The sequence below is a fragment of the Lithobates pipiens genome, unplaced genomic scaffold (assembly GCF_037356315.1).
Source record: "Lithobates pipiens isolate NorthernLeopardFrog02 unplaced genomic scaffold, aLitPip1_a1.2 Scaffold_30, whole genome shotgun sequence".
Taxonomy (NCBI): Eukaryota; Metazoa; Chordata; class Amphibia; order Anura; family Ranidae; genus Lithobates; species Lithobates pipiens.
The window spans coordinates 27,312,079-27,317,879 of record NW_027507791.1 but is presented as its reverse complement, the minus strand read 5'-3'; positions in this window follow the sequence as shown (position 1 = coordinate 27,317,879).

Genomic DNA, 5,801 nt, shown 5'->3' with positions numbered 1-5,801 from the left:
ACCTGGTCTTCTGCTCACACTTGGGGTCTTCTGTTCACACCTGGGGTCTTCTGCTCACACCTGGGTCTTCTGCTCACACCTGGGGTCTTCTGCTCACACCTGGTCTTCTGCTCACACCTGGGGTCTTCTGCTCACACCTGGTCTTCTGCTCACACTTGGGGTCTTCTGTTCACACCTGGTGTCTTCTGCTCAGACCTGGTCTTCTGCTCACACTTGGGGTCTTCTGCTCACACCTGGGGTCTTCTGCTCACACTTGGTGTCTTCTGCTCAGACCTGGTCTTCTGCTCAGACCTGGTCTTCTGCTCACACCTGGGTCTTCTGCTCACACTTGGGGTCTTTCTGCTCAGACCTGGTCTTCTGCTCACACTTGGGGTCTTCTGCTCACACTTGGGGTCTTCTGCTCACACTTGGGGTCTTCTGTTCACACCTGGGGTCTTCTGCTCACACCTGGGGTCTTCTGCTCACACCTGGGGTCTTCTGCTCAGACCTGGTCTTCTGCTCACACTTGGGGTCTTCTGCTCACACTTGGGGTCTTCTGCTCAGACCTGGTCTTCTGCTCACACTTGGGGTCTTCTGTTCACACCTGGTGTCTTCTGCTCAGACCTAGTCTTCTGCTCACACCTGGGTCTTCTGCTCACACCTGGGGTCTTCTGCTCACACCTGGGTCTTCTTCTCACACCTGGGGTCTTCTGCTCACACCTAGGGTCTTCTGCTCACACTTGGTGTCTTCTGCTCAGACCTGGTCTTCTGCTCACACTTGGTGTCTTCTGCTCAGACCTGGTCTTCTGCTCACACTTGGGGTCTTCTGCTCACACTTGGGGTCTTCTGCTCACACCTGGTGTCTTCTGCTCACACCTGGTGTCTTCTGCTCACACTTGGGGTCTTCTGCTCACACTTGGTGTCTTCTGCTCACACTAGGGGTCTTCTGCTCACACCTGGTGTCTTCTGCTCACACTTGGTGTCTTCTGCTCACACTTGGTGTCTTCTGCTCACACTTGGTGTCTTCTGCTCACACTTGGGGTCTTCTGTTCACACCTGGTGTCTTCTGCTCAGACCTAGTCTTCTGCTCACACCTGGGGTCTTCTGCTCACACCTGGGGTCTTCTGCTCACACCTGGGGTCTTCTTCTCACACCTGGGGTCTTCTGCTCACACCTAGGGTCTTCTGCTCACACTTGGTGTCTTCTGCTCAGACCTGGTCTTCTGCTCACACTTGGTGTCTTCTGCTCAGACCTGGTCTTCTGCTCACACTTGGGGTCTTCTGCTCACACTTGGGGTCTTCTGCTCACACCTGGTGTCTTCTGCTCACACCTGGTGTCTTCTGCTCACACTTGGGGTCTTCTGCTCACACTTGGTGTCTTCTGCTCACACTTGGGGTCTTCTGCTCACACCTGGTGTCTTCTGCTCACACTTGGTGTCTTCTGCTCACACTTGGTGTCTTCTGCTCACACTTGGTGTCTTCTGCTCACACTTGGTGTCTTCTGCTCACACTAGGGGTCTTCTGCTCACACCTGGTCTTCTCCGAGTTCTCCCAGGTGGATGATCAGGTCTCCTCTGATGCCAGTCTTGGATGTATGGAGCTCCAGGTTGTTCTCTGAGTTTCATCAATCTCTTCTAGAACCGTCTGTTATGAGGACCTGTTGGCGTCTGTAGATGGGAAAAGCCAGGGGGGCAATGGGGCAGAAATCGAGTTGGAACAAAGATGTTGCAGAGGGCCATTCATAGGCACAATGTCCCACAGACTGGTATAAGTTCTGGGTCCAGCTTGGTTTCCGGGTATCAGTCTAGTTTGGGTTCTCTGGTCTTCTTCGGCTTCTCTAGACTGGTCCAGTTCCTTTGGTTATCCAGGGCAGTGCATTGACACGGGGGATATACTCCTACAGACGTCTCTTGTAGTTATTAAACACAAAGTTGTATAAATAGCAACATTTTGAATATGTGAAGAATTGAAATCGATAGGACATTTGGCACGACCAATGAATAATATATCATATGTACTTATAGTGGCATCAGAGGGCAAGCTATCCATCGGCCCCGGATTTTTAAAAATGTTTTTTGTTCTTTTCCGAGTCTCAAATGTGAGTTTTTGTACAAAGGTGGTCTCAATGGGGACTGCGATCCCTTCCATGATAATGAAATGGACTTCTTCGCATTAAAAGTACAAGACTCAGAGTAGTCTCTTAGCATGAGCGGGTACAAGCCGACCACCAGAGATGCCCAGGAGACCATTCTTGGGGTGTATAATGTTTGGGAGACCTAATGCTGAAGAAATAAAGGAACCTACATCCACCCAGAAGTCTTGAACCACTGGGCAGGTCCAGAAACGGGGTAGGAGGTCAGCAACTTGACCACATCCTCTAAAACATTTAGCAGAGGGAGATAACCCCGTTCTATACAGATTGGCAGGGGTAAGGTGGGAATGGTCAAAGATCTTAAAATGTATAACGCGGTCCCTAGAGGATATATTGGTCTGATTTTCTAGTTATGGTTCAGGTTCCCTGGTCTGGTTTGGGTTCTCTAAGCCGGGTCATGGTTCTCTGCCTGTTTCGTGTTTTCTGGCCTGGTCCTGGTTCTCCACTATAGTTCAGGTTCTCTGGCTTGTTTTTGTTCTCTGGCACATTTCGTGTTCTCTGGCCTGGTCCGGGTTCTCTGGCCTGACCTGGTTTTTGTTCTCTGGCCTGGTTTTTGTTCTCTGGCCTGGATTCCCTGGCCTGGTTTGGGTTGCCTGGCCTGGATTGGGTTCTCTGACCTTGCTTGTTTTTTGTTCTCTGGCCTAGTCCAGGATCTCTTGCCTCGTCTGTGTTCTCTGGCCTGGATTCCCCTAACCTGGTTTTTGTTCTCTGGCCTGGTATTGGGTTTCTCAGCCCTGGATAATTGTGGTCTGGTTTAGGTTCTCTGGCCTGGCTTTGGTTCTCTGGTCTGGTCTGGATAATTGTGGTCTGGTTTGGGTTCTCTAGTCTGGTCTGGTCTGGATAATTGTGGTCTGGTTTGGGTTCTCTGGTCTGGATAATTGTGGTCTGGTTTGGGTTCTCTGGTCTGGATAATTGTGGACTGGTTTGGGTTCTCTGGTCTGGTCTGGATAATTGTGGTCTGGTTTGGGTTCTCTGGTCTGGTCTGGATAATTGTGGTCTGGTTTGGGTTCTCTGGTCTAGTCTGGTCTGGATAATTGTGGTCTGGTTTGGGTTCTCTGGTCTGGTCTGGATAATTGTGGTCTGGTTTGGGTTCTCTGGTCTAGTCTGGTCTGGGATAATTGTGGTCTGGTTTGGGTTCTCTGGTCTAGTCTGGTCTGGATAATTGTGGACTGGTTTGGGTTCTCTGGTCTGGATAATTGTGGTCAGGTTTGGGTTCTCTGATCTGGATAATTGTGGTCAGGTTTGGGTTCTCTGGTCTGGTCTGTATAATTGTGGTCTGGTTTGGGTTCTCTGATCTGGATAATTGTGGTCTGGTTTGGGTTCTCTGATCTGGATAATTGTGGTCTGGTTTGGGTTCTCTGATCTGGATAATTGTGGTCTGGTTTGGGTTCTCTGATCTGGATAATTGTGGTCTGGTTTGGGTTCTCTGGTCTAGTCTGGTCTGGATAATTGTGGTCTGGTTTGGGTTCTCTGGTCTAGTCTGGTCTGGATAATTGTGGACTGGTTTGGGTTCTCTGGTCTGGATAATTGTGGTCAGGTTTGGGTTCTCTGATCTGGATAATTGTGGTCAGGTTTGGGTTCTCTGATCTGGATAATTGTGGTCTGGTTTGGGTTCTCTGGTCTGGATTCTCCGGCCCGGTTTCAATCCTCTAGTTGGGTTCAGTTTCTCTGGCACACAAGGGGTCTGTTCTTCTGTGAGGAACAATGGTCCTCTCGGAAGTAGCTGGGAAAGCGGTGCCAGCGTGTAATGCCATCCTGCGTGCCCGCTCCTAAATGACAGATAATTGAGGTCAGGAGGGTGTGAGAGATGAGGAGATTTCAGGTATTGGATGTAATCTGTAATCCTCACTCTGTACAGAGGACACTGAGACCATTGTCCCGGTGCTGACAGCTCTCCGCACCATGCTGGGGTCTGCGGTGGGGGGCATGCTCCATCTATAGGGGCCGTCACGTCTGAGGCGTATCCTTTATATCACCGTTGTAATCCAAACGTTTCATGAGATAGAAGATCGGCTTCCAATCGCCATCTGCAGACAGACATCCGATACGATCGATAATAACACTCGCAATCATGTGCCCGCAAACAGCCAATCAGCAGCCAGGAAAAGTTGGGTGTGGAGGGTTTCCGCTGGGATAGGGGTGGCGGAAGTTAATTTCTGGGGTGCAGTATTGTGGGGCCATGGGGGTGCTGCTTTCTGGGGCCCCACCAGGGGGTGGCACTGAGGCGCCACTCCTCTCCTGGGCCTTGTTCTGTCAATATAGAAATCAGGACAGGGGGGCCTTGTCTGCGGAGCTTGCAGTTGTTGGGGTCTCCTGGTTGTGTATATGGCTCTGGCTGGCACCGCAGCTCTGGGCTCACTCCCTGGTGGGGTGACTTCCTGTGGAGAATGTGGTCAGCGACCATTCATGGTCCTCACTTTTAAATGCGGTTGGCTCTGTATTGTGTAGAAGGAGGGGCGCCATTGTTGCCTCTCCTGTGAATACTTCATTCTTGGCTGGTGTCCCCAAGGTGAAGTATGCGGGGGGGGGGGGGGTGCCTTCACTTGGCACATGCTTGTTCTAGACTTTGTAGCCATTGGATGGGAAGACAGCCAGAGGGAGAAGCGACTGTATAAAGGGGCACTCCGCCCCTCGGAGGGTCTCACATTTTGGCTCTCGTACACGGAGTACGACGGCGGGCAGATAGTGAAGTCGTTCTTGCAGACGGGGCGAGTGGGCGTCCGCACTAGAATGGTCGCTGCGTTTACTACACTGAGTGTTTGTAAAGAGAAGGGCTCCAATCGGAGCACAGCGGGTGCTGTGCGGGCGAGAGGCGTGGGCCCTGGGGGCGGAGTCCTGGAACAGGGGCCATTTGTTGGCCACAAGATGCTCTTTGTTCCTCTATATAAACCCACAGCTGGATATTGTTCTATGGGCAGAGCTGTGATGTGGCCGCTGGGATGGGGGGGGGCACCGCTGGGATGGGATGGGGGGGGGGGCACCGCCATTAAACTCCATCACAGGCAGAATGAGAGATTCTCCCGTAGACAGAGAGGTCTCCTGACACGGGGGCCGAGCTCTCTGCTCTTTGGTGGTTTCATGTCCTGAGAATGGAGGGGGAGGGGGGGTGACACCGACCACTTATCAGCCTGAGAACCGCCAGTGAGGTTCAGTAGGGGGCAGTACACCAATAATTGGCCCAATTTCTGATTAAGATCACCATTTATATCCTTTAATTATAAAGAGATCTGAAAACTGGCTCTGTGCCACTGCGCCCCCTGCTTTCTGAACGTGGCATATGCCAGAACTGAGTGGCCTAGGTCAAGGGTCTCCAAACTGCACCCCAGGAACTGGATGTGGCCCCTTGCTTGTCTTTATCGGGCCCTCTGACCACTACTCCTCCCCGATACCAATGGTGGGGGTCACATGATTACTATGGGGATGGTCATGGTGGGGGGGTCACATGATTACTATGGGGATGGTCATGTGGGGGGGTCACATGATTACTATCAGGATTTCAGCTCATATGAGAAAAAACAGATAATAATTTCCTGTTCTTTTAATTCCAGAAAATAAGATTATTATTCCTGCTGACCACCAATGAATTGGTTAATGGAAGGGGTCCTCTGAGGTTTGTTTTTTGGAGTGGTGCAATTCTCAGCTCTGTCCACCAGGTGTCAGAATCGCTCTGC